Genomic DNA, 13,515 nt, shown 5'->3' with positions numbered 1-13,515 from the left:
TGGGGAAAAAAATAAGTACCTCATTCACAATAACAACAATAACTACTTAATCATTATAAATCATCAAGAAATATATAATACCTATATTAAGAAACTTAGGAAAAATTTAGTGTGCTTACTGCATAAAAGCAGTCCTCAACATATCACCCTAAATCAATTTACAAATTCAAAAAAATCCCAATTAAAATCCCCAAAGATTTTCATAGAATAGGACAGACTGATTCTAACATTTATCTGAATATGAAAATGCCCAAGAATAGAACATTTTGCTTTTAGTAATTAAAACAATGTGGCATTACAGCAGAAATAAACAAATACATAAATGATACAAAAAGATAAAAATTCTAAGCATACCCATATGTGTAATAAGGATTTAGTATATAAATTTTTAATGTGGTATGTTGAATCATTGGAAAAAAGATGAAGAATGAAATCAGTGATTTTGACAATTGACTATCGATTTTAAAGAAAATAATTAGATTTCCTACCATTCACAAAAATAAATTCCAGGTGCATTAAATATTGAAAGTTTAAAACAAAACGTGAAAAAGTTAGAAGAAAATCTAGAATATGTTTATAAGCCCTAAGTCCTTTTTATTTTCTTTTTTCAGAAGGTGAGTTGTTACACATTTCTTAGTAGATTCCAATTCCATTGCCACCATCCCACTTTAAGTCCCTTTAAAATGAGATTTTTTAGATAAATTATAAAATCTGGGCTGGATGTGGTGACTTGCATCAATAACCCCAGCATTTGGGAAGCTGAGGCAGGAGGCTTGCTTGAGCCCCAGGAGTTTGAGACCAGACTGGGCAACATAACAAGACCCTGCCTCTAAAAAAATAATAAAACAAAATCTGGACAGTAAAATATTAATAAATTTGACAACATCAGAATTTAAAATTTCTATACAACAAAAACACCATAATTGAGTTTAAAAACAGATTACAGAATCTGTTTGTAATGTTTATAACAAAAGATTAATATCCAGAATATATTAAGTACTTCTACAGATAAATAAAATGAATCCGGCCAGGCACGGTGGCTCATGCCTGTAATCCCAGCACTTTGGGAGGCCGAGGCCGGCGGATCATGAGGTCAGGAGATCGAGACCACCCTGGCCAGCATGGTGAAACTCCGTCTCTACTAAAAATACAAAAATTAGCTGGGCGTGGTGCCGCGCACGTGTAGTCCCAGCTACTCAGAAGGTTGAGGCAGGAGAATCACTTGAACCAGGGAGTCGGAGGTTGCAGTGAGCCAAAATGGCGCCACTGCACTCCAGCCTGGTGGCAGAGTGAGACTCCATCCCAAATAAATAGATAAATAAATAAATAGGATGGATCCAATACAAAATGACAAATGAAAAATTCGAAGTAGAAAAACGAATTAACAATAAACATAAGAAAATGCATTCAATTTCACTAGTGGCCAGTAAAATGGAAATTCAATAACAATGAGAAACCAGTTGAGGCTCATTTGATTAGCAAAATGTGTAAAGTTTTATGATATCAAATGTTGGCAAGGATGGGCAAGAACTCTCATCACTCTAGTGAGATTATAGACTTTTGGGAAGGGCAATTTGCAAAATGTATACAAATTTGAGATGTGTTTAGCTTTTGATCCAGGATTTCCATTAATTATCTTTACTAGAGAAGCACTGACACATCCACAAAAAGGCAGTGATGGTGGCAGTGGCCCATCTGGAGTGGCCACTGCGAGAACACCAGCTGCAGCAGGGGAGGCGCGGCTGGGCCTGTGCGCGCTGTAGAGCCAGTGGGGGCCAGGATCAGGTGATCCCAGTGGGAGCCCTCTGCCCTACCAAGTTGGCAGGGTGAGAGCCCGCACTCCCAGAAGCCGTTGCAGCTGCCCAACTGTGGCTCTGGACCCGGCATTCCTGTGCTCTCTGGGGCCGGGAAGCCCCTTATCCCCACAGGCTCAGAAGTGGCTACTCCCACTCCCTGGCGTCTCCCCGCTCCTAGCGCCCACTCCACAGCTGAGCAAAGTTGTGGACATGTCCCCATAGCCAAGCCTGGGTGCTGTCACAACCCAACCAGGTGTGCACGGGCTTGGGGCAATGCTGACATACCAGCCCCCCACTGCCTCAGCCCCCTCTGGAAACTGCTTCTGAGGCTGAAACTTCGGGTGCTTACAAGCATAGGAGGGAGGCCAGGAGGCTGAGGGCAGCTGGCCCAGGCCTGCTGGTACCCGTTGATGGGGACAGCCTGGGAGCTGTGGATGGTGTGTTGATGGCAACAGAAGGCAGACAGGTTCCTAGGTGGGAAGCGATGGGTCCCCAGTGAAACCCCACCTTCAATACAGGGAAAGCCTGAAGTTTGGGGACCAGTTCCAAGTGAAGTCCGCCACCTGGAATGAGAACTTCCATGATGCCTTTTGGCCAATCAAGTGGTGCTTTTCACAACCCTCCCATGGACCAATCAGCACACACTTCCTCCATTCTGAACCCATAAAATCCCTGGACTCAGGCTGACTCAGATACTCCTTGGGACCACCTGCCTGCAGTTAGGAGCTACCCACTTCCGGTCTCCTCTCTCTGCTGAGAGCTGTTTGGTCACCCAGTAAGCACTTCTCTGCCTTGCTCACCCTCCAGTTGTCTGCATAACCTCATTCTTCTGGACGCAAAACAAGAACTCGGGACCCGCCAAACAGAAGGAGGGAAAGGAGCCGTAGCACGTGCCTGGCTGGCTCTCTGAGCTCTCAGACTGCAGGACTGAAGAGTGGTAACTCTTCCGAGGGCCCAGACCTCGAGATTCCCCGATGCAGTGCTGTAACACTATAGCCCTCCGGCTCTCTGCTGGCACCAGGCAACCACCCCACGCAACAGGAAGCAGTGATGAGGCCGGGCCATCCCGGGAGCCAGAGTGAAGCGGCGGGACTGAAAAAGCTGTAACACAAACAGGCTAAAACATGCCCCCACCAAACATCCCCACCCAACCCCGCTCACCATGCTGTGGGCAACGAGGAGAGAAGAACTGCAGCCCTTCTGGGAGCCCAGACAGACCTCAGGGCTCCCGGTGCCAGGGCTGTGACATGCTATAACACCCTCTTTGGGGGCTCTGTGATTCCTGGCATCTCTGAGCTTTCAGGCGCCACAATGTTCCACTTGTCCAGACACTGGTGCTGGCAGCAAAAGCCGCTTGCGGTACCTCTGCTTCAGCCACAGCTTCGCACAGAGCCAGCGCCTGTGCCAGCGCCTGCAGCTGCCTGGCCCACCGCAGCAGCTGGCATGCCTAACTGTGCTCAGTAGCAGGACCCTGCGCTCACTTGCTCACACACCCCACGCTGCTCCACGCCTGGCTCACCCTTGGCAGGCGTGGGATCCAGGATGGTATCGCCAAGCAGCCTACAGGGCCAAGTGAGTGGAACAAGACCAGCAGGTGCGAGCAAAACTCAAGCAGAGGCACCACCAGCCACAGAGGTTTCCGGCTGGTGAAGCAACACCCAAAGGATCCTGTGACAGCAGGAGAAAAGGTAATTATCAAAGCACTGTTTGTGATAGAGAAAACACTAGAAATTTCCCTATTGCCTCCTGTAATGGAACCAATAGGGGAAATAGTTAAATAAATAAATATACAAATTTGAGTTAAGAGAATAAAGCGATTTTAAGAGAATAAAGTGTACTACCATATTTGTAAAAACAAAACTGAAGCTTCCTCTCTGTCCATATATTACGCAAATGTATTTTAAAAGAGCCTTAAAAGAGACACACTAAACTGGTAACAGTAATGACTCTGGGGAGATGATCAAGAGCAACTTCAGATTTATCTACTTGAATACATTACAATGAGAATATAGTTTTGCAGTGCTTGTGTCATTAAAATAAACTTTTTAAGAAAATAAATAAGGAAAAATATTTTAGGAACAAGGGTAGAGCTCTGTGACACACTGCCAGAAACAGTCCTATAGTTTGGCCCATGAACATTTTTCATATGATGATACCTAGTTTGAACCAGACATGTCAACATCCTCTTACTCCTTATGCTTTATTCAGGAAGATTCTGGAAGACAGAGTATCTGGGTGAGCACCATTATGTACCAGCTGCTACTCTGGGAACTTTTCATAAATTATTGACATAACCCTCACAACAGCTCTAAGAGATGGGCATTATTTTTTATATTTTATAAATAGTGAAATGAAATCCAGAGGCAGGCATTGTGGTGCACACCTGTTGCCCCAGCTACCCAGGAGCCTGAGGTGGGAGGATCACTCAAGGCCAGGAGTTCTCACTTATGGTACACTATAATGGGCCTGTGAATAGCCACGGCTCTTTAGCAAAACTGCATCTCTTTAAAAAAGAAAAAGAAAGAAGAAAGAACATGAAATCCAGAAAGGTGAAGTAACTTGTCTAAAGTCACAGTTTTCAAGTGGCCCATTGAAGATTACTCAAATCCAGTGAAGTCCAAAGCCTATCCCACTTCTCCTATAATAGTCTACTTCCTCCTCCACCCCTGAGAATGAGTACCCTTAGTTAAGTTGCCCCAGCCCAATGCATTTCATCTGGGTGGAGAGATGTCCAGCCACATGGACACAGTGATGTGTCTTCCAGATCCTCCTTCAAGGAAGGACTTTTTGGCCAATTGCTGGAAGTGCTTCCAGCTGTCAGACCCTGTGGGGATTGCCTTGGCTACAGAAATAGGAAGTTATACAGAAAACTAAGCCTGGACTGTTGTCACGGGGTTTATCTCCCTGAGGAGCAGAGTCTGGATGGAGTTCAGTGGACAGGATGTACTTTAGAGAGCACCCTTGGAATCCACACCTATGAAAGCGAGAGAGGAAGGGATCAGGCAGAAGGGAACCCAAGCCTCTGATGTAGGTCCAGCAGCCTCAGTTAAACCCATGGTGAGCTCTGGAGCCAAATGGTGCATCTGAATTATGCCAGGTAAAGAGAACATGGCCAGGCCTTTATATCCCTTCCTCCATCAGTAACTAGATGTGGACCACCAGGAAAGGACACAACCTTGATCTGAGACAGTCCATGAAGGAATGACAGCTGAAGGCTGTCTGCCAACAGAAACTGGAGCAGCAGGTCCTTCCTTGAAGGGGAATTTGGGAGGCACATCACCGTGTACAGCACATACTGAAAAACGAGAGTATTGACTGAAAGTCTACATCAGGGACAGTTAGATCTCAGGTTCATACCCTCCCTGACCCCTGCAGGGAAAGAATGTTCTAACCTCTGGGAAAATATACGAGGGAAGCTCCAGACTCTGGAAATTCAGGTATAGTGGAGAGTTGGGTGTGAGGTCCTGGATTGAAAGCAGTGGATTGAGAGAAAGTCAGCCTCCTGAATGATAACAATCCCTTCTAACTTCATTTCCCAGCCAATCTCCCAGAAATCCCACAGCCAAGCTGGAGAACCTCCAAGTGGAATAGAAAGATCCTTGTCAAGAGAAACTGGGCAAGCCCAGAGAAAAGATGGCCAGGTGCTAAAATCTTGGAATCTCCCAGTGAAAAAGTCAGTTTCCTACCAGATCATTCTGAAATGATGGCCACCAATGAGCAAGCCCCACCAACGCTCACAGAGTTCCCAAGTATTTTCTCAGAGCCTGAGTCTTCACTCTGACAGATCCCTGGCTCATGATTACCTGACATTTAAAGACAGCCTTGGGCACGGCACAGTGGCTCGCACCTGTAATCCCAGCACTTTGGGAGGCCAAGGGGGATGGATCACTTGGCATCAGGAGTTCAAGACCAGCCTGACCAATATGGTGAAACCCTGTCTCTACTAAAAATCAAAAAATTAGCTGGGTGTGGTGGATGCACGCCTGTAGTCCCAGCTACTCAGGAGGCTGAAGCAGGAGAATCATTTGAGCCCAGGAGGCAGGGGTTGCAGTGAGCCGAGATCACACCACTGCACTCCAGCCTGGGTGACAGAGCCAGACTCTGACTCAAAAAAAATAAAATCGTCCAGGCGCAGTGGTTCATGCCTGTAATCCCATCACTTTGTGAGGCTAAAGCGGGCAGATCACCTGAGGTCAGGAGTTCGAGACCAGCCTGGCCAACGTGATGAAACCCCATCTCTACTAATAATACAAAAATTAGCGGGGCATGATGGCGGGTGCCTATAATCCCAGCTACTCAGGATGCCAAGGCAGAAGAATCGCTTGAACCCTGGAGACAGAAGTTGCAGTGAGCCAAGATCGCGCCATTGCACTCCAGTCTGAATGACAAGGGTGAAACTCAGTCTCAAAAAAATAATAATAAAATAAAATAATAAAGACAGCCTTGAACATACAATACAGAGAGCAAAGCAAACAAACAGAAAAGAATAGGAAGAAACTGAGCTGTACAGGACATCAAAAAAAGCAACTTATTAAAAAGATACAACTTAAAATCATAGACATAGTCACAAGAGACACTGTCCCATCCACGAATGAAAGGCAGGCTGCCATTTTTTTAAAAACGCAACGAAGAATGAGAAATAGCAAGAGCTCTTGGAAACTAAAACTGGTAGTCACAATTAAAAATCACTAGGAAGGTTAGAAAAGGAAATCAAAGAGATTGCCCCAATTATAAATAGAAAGGAAATAAAATGAGTGAAATAGAAAGAAAAGAGAAAGAATGACAGGCTCAGTTGACAAGGTTCACTATCCAAATCATTGGAGTTCTAGAAATGAAGACTGAAAAACACTGGGAGGAAGAAATAAAAAATAAGAACACTTACAGAAATGGAGCAAGTGAATCTTTGGATAGAAAATGACCATTTAGAACCAAGCACAGTAAATTTCAAAAGACACCCCCACAATCACTGCAGGACTTCAGAAGAGCAGGAATAAAGAGATTATAAAAGCTTCAGAGAGAAATGGAAAAAAAATAGCCAAAGCAGGGGAAGGCACAGGATTTAAGAAATAGGAGACCCAACAGAGTAGATCAGAGGGAAAACTTCTAGGATGAAAAGAAGCCAGCTGGGCACAGTGGCTCACGCCTGTAATCCCAGCACTTTGGGAGGCCAAGGCAGGCAGATCACAAGGTCAGGAGTTCAAGACCAGCCTGGCCAAGATGGTGAAACCCCCGTCTCTACTAAAAATACAAAAATTAGCCGGGCATGGTGGCAGGCGGAGGACAGCAGGCCCAGAGAGTACAGAGTCCATATCTGAGCAGAAAGGTGGAAGACTCCAGGAGAGAGCTCTGGGAGGTGGGGGAATGAGACTGGCAAGTAGGGGAGTGAGACTAGTGAGTTATATGTGATAAATGAGCAATAGGTACAAAGAAAACTAAGCAAATATTAATGCAATTAACAACTTGGGAAAAAATAATATGAGGCCAGGCACAGTGGCTCACGCCTGTAATTCCAACACTTTGGGAGGCTGAGGCAGGTGGATCACCTGAGGCCAGGAATTCAAGACCAGCCTGGCCAATATGGTGAAACCCCATCTCTACTGAAAAATATAAAAATTATCTGGGCACGGTGGTGCATGGCTGTAACCCTAGCTACTTGGGAGGTTGAGGCAGGAGAATCACTTGAACCTGGGAGGCAGAGGTTGCGGTGAGCCAAGATCTCACCACTGCACTCCAGCCTGGGCGACAGAGTGAGACTCCGTCCCAAAAAAAAAAAAAAAGGAATTGTAATCTTACTGCAGCACTTGGTTAGTGGTAAGCAATATGCACATGGAAACAATATTTACATAGGCATAATCACATAAACACTGAATATTACTCTAACCAGAAACACTGACTAGACTGTATCAGGAGACCAAGAAGAGCAAAGCAGCTGAATGACAGCGTGGGGTGGGAGTACTGTAAAAGAGCTAAATGCTCATCTACTGCAAGTGGAAGTCAATAAATCAATTTTTAACAGTCTAAAATAAACAAATCATGTAAGGAATTCCAGATGCAACTGCTACATGGATAGAAAGTGGGTCCCTCCCAGAAACAAGACTAAAGGTTTGGGTAGGGTAGGAAACTATTTTTTTTATTTTATTTTGTGTTTTTTTTTTTTTGAGAGAGGGTCTCCCTCTGTTATCCAGGCTGGAGTACAGTGGTGTGATCACGGCTCACTGCAACCTCCAATTCGTGGGCTCAGGCAATCCTCCTGCCTCAGCTAATTCCAAGTAGCTGAGATTATAGGCATGACCACCACACCTGGCTAAATTTTTTTTATACTTTTTTTTTTTTTTTTTTTTGTAGATGGGGTCTCCCTGTGTTACCCAGGCTCGAACTTCTGGGCTCAAGAGATGCCCCTGCCTTGGCATCCCAAAGTGCTTGGATTACAGGCATGGACCACCACGCCCAGCCAGGTTTTTAAATTTTAAGCCTTTGTGTCCTATTTCACTTTTTTAATTTTGGTAATAAAATAACTTTTAATAATAAATAGAATAAAGGGGGAGCTCTTTATTAAGAAAAAAAAAGGCACCACTGGCCTGATTCAATTTGACAAAGCCTACAAGTAGCATCAATTCAATCCAATTATGAACTGTTCTTTTTCTAGTCTGGCTTGAAAAATCAACACCTTCCCTTTTAAAGACAGCCCAGCCTCAGATTAATTAACAGCTGAGTTGGCACACAGTTGTATTCAAATGATTCCTTCAGGTTCAATCTCAAATTAATTAATGACACTCTCCATTGCACTTGAACGTCGTGTATTTCATCTTTCACAATTACTTAGTTTGCCTTCTCTGGACAAAGATTTATTCTTTGGCTCTCAATATACTTATAGAAATTTACTCCTACCCTGCAAACAAGAGGAGAGAAAGCAATTCATCTGCCCAGGAGAAGCCTCAAGGTGAAGACCCTTCACCCTTCGACTAATAGGAAGCTGACAGGCTGCAATGGGCACGTCCAGCTGACTGTTTTTCTGTGCTCCACTTTTAGAGGAAATCTCAGGGTGTATCACACACACATACACATACAAGAGCAGATAGTAGAGATGGAATTCCAAACAGCCAGGCTCAGGACAAATCCTAAGGCTAGCACATGTAGACACCTCTAACACCCCAACTCACATCTCTCAGCTCCCCATTTCACCTCAAATCGTCATGGACTTCAATGCACCCCCCACTGACAGTGCTTCCCCTCAAGCACAGCTGGGACTTCTCCAGTACTCTAGAGCCCACAGGTTTCATTAAGGGCTGAGAGGGAGAGTTACCAACCCCCAGGGAAACCTCAACGAATGGGGGCCAGGAGCAGATGAATAAATACTTCTCCCAGTCCGTCTTCTGATAGACCATTCTGAGAGGTATTCTGGCTGGAATGTTCCAGGCAGGATTAAGCCCCAGTTACTCTCAATGTTGACCTCATTAATGTAGCCTTTTCCTTCTCCCCTTGCTCTCCCTGACTCCTCATCTTTGCAATTTGGCAGAACCTCCAAAATAAACTACCTGCATCATATCTTTGTCTCCAGGCTAAGCTTTCAGAAATTATACAACTTAAGAGCTAGGGAGACTCAGTGTCCCAGTTTTCTGGGGACACTGATAGTACCTCACCTCAAGTATGTGCTGGGGGACTCTTCCAACACTCCAGACCCCGGAGCTTCTTCAAGCACTCACATGGGAGAGTTACCAAGCCCCAGGCAAGCTTCAACTAATGAAGGCCAGGAGCCAATGGAGAAATCTGCTGGGTCATGCTGGGTGCGGTGGCTCACACCTGTAATTCCAGCACTTTGGGAGGCTGAGGCAGGCAGATCATTTAAGGTCAGGAGATCTAGACCAGCCTGGGCAACATGGCAAAATGCTGTCTCTAGAAAAAAATACAAAAACTAGCTGGGCATGGTGGCGGGAGCCTGTAGTCCCAGCTGCTGGAGAGGCTGAAGGTGGGAGGATCGCTTGAGCCTGGGAAGCCGAGACTGCAGTGAGCTGAGATCGCGCCTCTGCACTTCATCCTGGGTGGCAGAGTGAGACCCTGTCCCCAAACACATGAACTTCTTTCGGTCATAAATCTCCCAGGGATTCCCCATGACATGGGATATTGAGTGCCAAAACTGGGAAAGTCCCAGGCAAACCAGGATGAACTCACCCAAGACAGTGAATGTTTGTCCACTCTTTGACACTTCTGATGTTATTATCTGAACAACTTAAGAAATATTATTCTTGGCCGGGCGCGGTGGCTCAAGCCTGTAATCCCAGCACTTTGGGAGGCCGAGGCGGGCGGATCACGAGGTCAGGAGATCGAGACCATCCTGGCTAACATGGTGAAACCCCGTCTCTACTAAAAATACAAAAAAACTAGCCGGGCGTGGTGGCGGGCGCCTGTAGTCCCAGCTACTCGGAGGCTGAGGCAGGAGAATGGCCTGAACCTGGGAGGCGGAGCTTGCAGTGAGCCGAGATCGCGCCACTGCACTCCAGCCTGGGTGACACAGCGCGAGACTCCGTCTCAAAAAAAAAAAAAAAAAAAAAAAAAAAAAAAAAAAAAAAAAAGGAAATATTATTCTTGATTGTTTTTCATCAATTCATTCATTGTTTACTTGGCTCATACTCTGCCCCAATCACTGGGAATGAGAGATGAATGGGATATATCTCGGAGTTCTGTTGGTCTAGTGGGGAAAACAAATATAAACACATCACAGTATGTCACAATGCATGTTGCGGCTAATACATGGGGCACCCCCAGAGCACGGAAAGAAGGCCTATCTCTGTGATGGGGGTCGCAGAAGAATGCAGAAGCGGACCAGGCACAGTGGCTCGTGTGTGTAATCCCAGCACTTTGGGAGGCCGAGGCAGGTGGATCACTTGAGCCCAAGTTTCAGACCAGCCTGGGCAACATGGTGAAACCTTGTCTCTACAAAAAATACAAAAGTTAGCCAAGCATGGTGGCCCGTGCTTGTAGTCCCAGCTACTGGGGAGGCTAAGGTGGGAGGATCACTTGAGCCCAGGAGGTCGACGGTGCAGTGAGCTGAGATCATGCCACTGCAATCCAGCGTGGGTGACAAACCTAGATCCTCAAAAAAAAAAAAAAAAAAAGCGGAAATGACTGGTGAGAGGTTATGGAAGCTGCAAAACCCCTTGCAGATTTTGTTTTGTTTTGCTTTTTGAGACACAGTCTCACTCTGTCACCCAGGCTGGAGTGCAATCTTGGCTTACTGCAACCTCCTCCTCCTGGATTCAAGTGATTCTCCTGTCTCAGCCTCCCGAGTAGCCGGGACTACAGGAGTGTGCCACCACATCTGGCTAATTTTTGTATTTTTAGTAGAGACGAGGTTTCACCATGTTGGCCAGGCTGGTCTTGAACTCCTGACCTCAAGGGATCCACCCACATCAGCCTCCCAAAGTGCTGGAATTACAGGCATGAGCCACCACACCCAGCCCTCCTTGGGTATTTTTTGTGATTTAAATATTTTCATGAGTTTGCCCCACTAAGGTAAGAAAATGAACTGATGGATATCAGCAAGACTTTTCAACAGCAAACTTTGGCATGAAAACAGTTTGGGTTGAACCTGGAGTATACCAGGAAATTCAGTTAACTACAAAACCCCTTCAGTGACGTGTGAAGGCAAGTCTGATGGTAATTTTTTTTAAGTGAAGCACATTGGAAATTCCTGAGGGAGCAACAACATGTTTCCCCACGTGGCAGCTTAAAACTTCCTGGAGTATGTAGTCCTCACCTCTGACAGTAACCTCAAAATCAGATAGGACTTCCACAATAGTAAATACTTCAGGTTAAAGATGATTAGCTGGATGCTTGGAAAAAGGATGCTGAGGAAAAAGAGAGACAGAAATGTTCTATGGAAGGAAGAGAAAAAATTATTTTTAAAAATAATTACCACATGATCCAGCAATCTTAATTCTGAGTATATACCCAAAGGAAATGAAATCAGTATATTTAAGGAATATCACATTCCCCTGTTCATTATAGCACTATTCGCAATAGGCAAGATGGGAAATCAACTAACTATCCATTAGCAGACAAATGAAGAAAGATAATGTAAATAGTATGCACAATGGAATACTATGCAGCCTTTCAAAAAGAAGACAATCCTGTCATTTGCAAAAACATGGATGAACCTGGAGGACATTAGTCCTGGAGGGACTGTTTTTGCAAAAACATGGATGTCCTGGAGGACAAGTGAAATCAGACAGACACAGAAAGACAAACACCATATGATCTCACTCACTTGTGGAATCTGAAAAAGGTGAATTCATAGAAGTAGAGAGGAGAACAGTGGGGTTTGTGGGGGGTTGGGGGGATGTTGGTCCAAGGGTACAAAATTTTAGATAGGCAGGAGAAATAAATTCAACAGATCCCTTGTACAACATAGCGACTATAGTTAATAACAATATATTCTATTCTTGACTATCACAAAAAGAATCGATTTGAAGTGTTCTCATCACACACAAAAAAATGATACATATGTGAGGTAATGTACATGTTAATTAGCTTGGTTTAGCCATTCCACAATATATACATATTCCAAACATGTTGTGCCTGAAAAATATATATAATTTTTACTTGTTAATTTAAATAAAGATATTAAAAACTGGATAAAGATGGCGAAGTGAACACAAATGCTATTCTCTGTCATACCCCAAATACCTTTAAAGTGACAGAAAAAAATGTATTTTTAAATAATAAAATTTATAACGATCTTGGCAAAAATAAACAGCATCGTTAACAGAAATCTTAAAGAATTCCTGGAAGTTAGGAAGGAATCAGATTTATAACGAAACTACAGCAACAGGAAACTGCCATCCGAAACACTAAGATGTTAATGGAAAAAAAGGATGACAAGATAACGCACAAAGCAGATATTTAATATTACTGACAGCGGATTGATATCCAGAATATATAAAGAATATCTAGGAATCAATAAAAGGCCAGGCGCAGGGGGTCACACCAGTAATCCCAGCACTTTGGGAGGCCGAGGCAGGTGGATCACTTGAGCTCAGGAGTTCGAGACCAGCTTCGCCAACATGGTGAAACCCTGTCTCTGCTAAAAATACAAAAATTAGCCAGGCATGGTGGTGTGCACCTGTAGTCCCAGTTACCGCAGAGGCTGAGGCAGGAGAATCCCTTGAACCCGAGAGGCAGAGGTTGCAGTGAGCCGACATCACACCACTGCACTCCAGCCTGGGAGACAGAGCGAGACTCTGTCTCAAAAAAAAAAAAAAAGAATCAAACAAACACAAATAGGAATTTCAAAGACAAAAATAGGGCAACAAACACAAATAGGAATTTCAAAGACAAAACACAAATGCCCAGTGAACATATTGGGACACAACCTCAGCAGTAATCAGAGAAATGCCAATTAAAAACAATGCCTGGCCGGGCGCGGTGGCTCAAGCCTGTAATCCCAGCACTTTGGGAGGCCGAGACGGGCGGATCACGAGGTCAGGAGATCGAGACCATCCTGGCTAACACGGTGAAACCCCATCTCTACTAAAAAAAAATTACAAAAAACTAGCCGGGCGAGGTGGCGGGTGCCTGTAGTCCCAGCTACTCGGGAGGCTGAGGCAGGAGAATGGCGGGAACCCGGGAGGCGGAGCTTGCAGTGAGCTGAGATCCGGCCACTGCACTCCAGCCTGGGTGACAGAGCAAGACTCCGTCTCAAAAAAAAAAAAAAAAAAAAAAA

The sequence above is a fragment of the Theropithecus gelada genome, chromosome 2 (assembly GCF_003255815.1).
Source record: "Theropithecus gelada isolate Dixy chromosome 2, Tgel_1.0, whole genome shotgun sequence".
In the NCBI taxonomy this organism is placed as follows: domain Eukaryota; kingdom Metazoa; phylum Chordata; class Mammalia; order Primates; family Cercopithecidae; genus Theropithecus; species Theropithecus gelada.
This window is presented reverse-complemented; position numbering follows the sequence as displayed.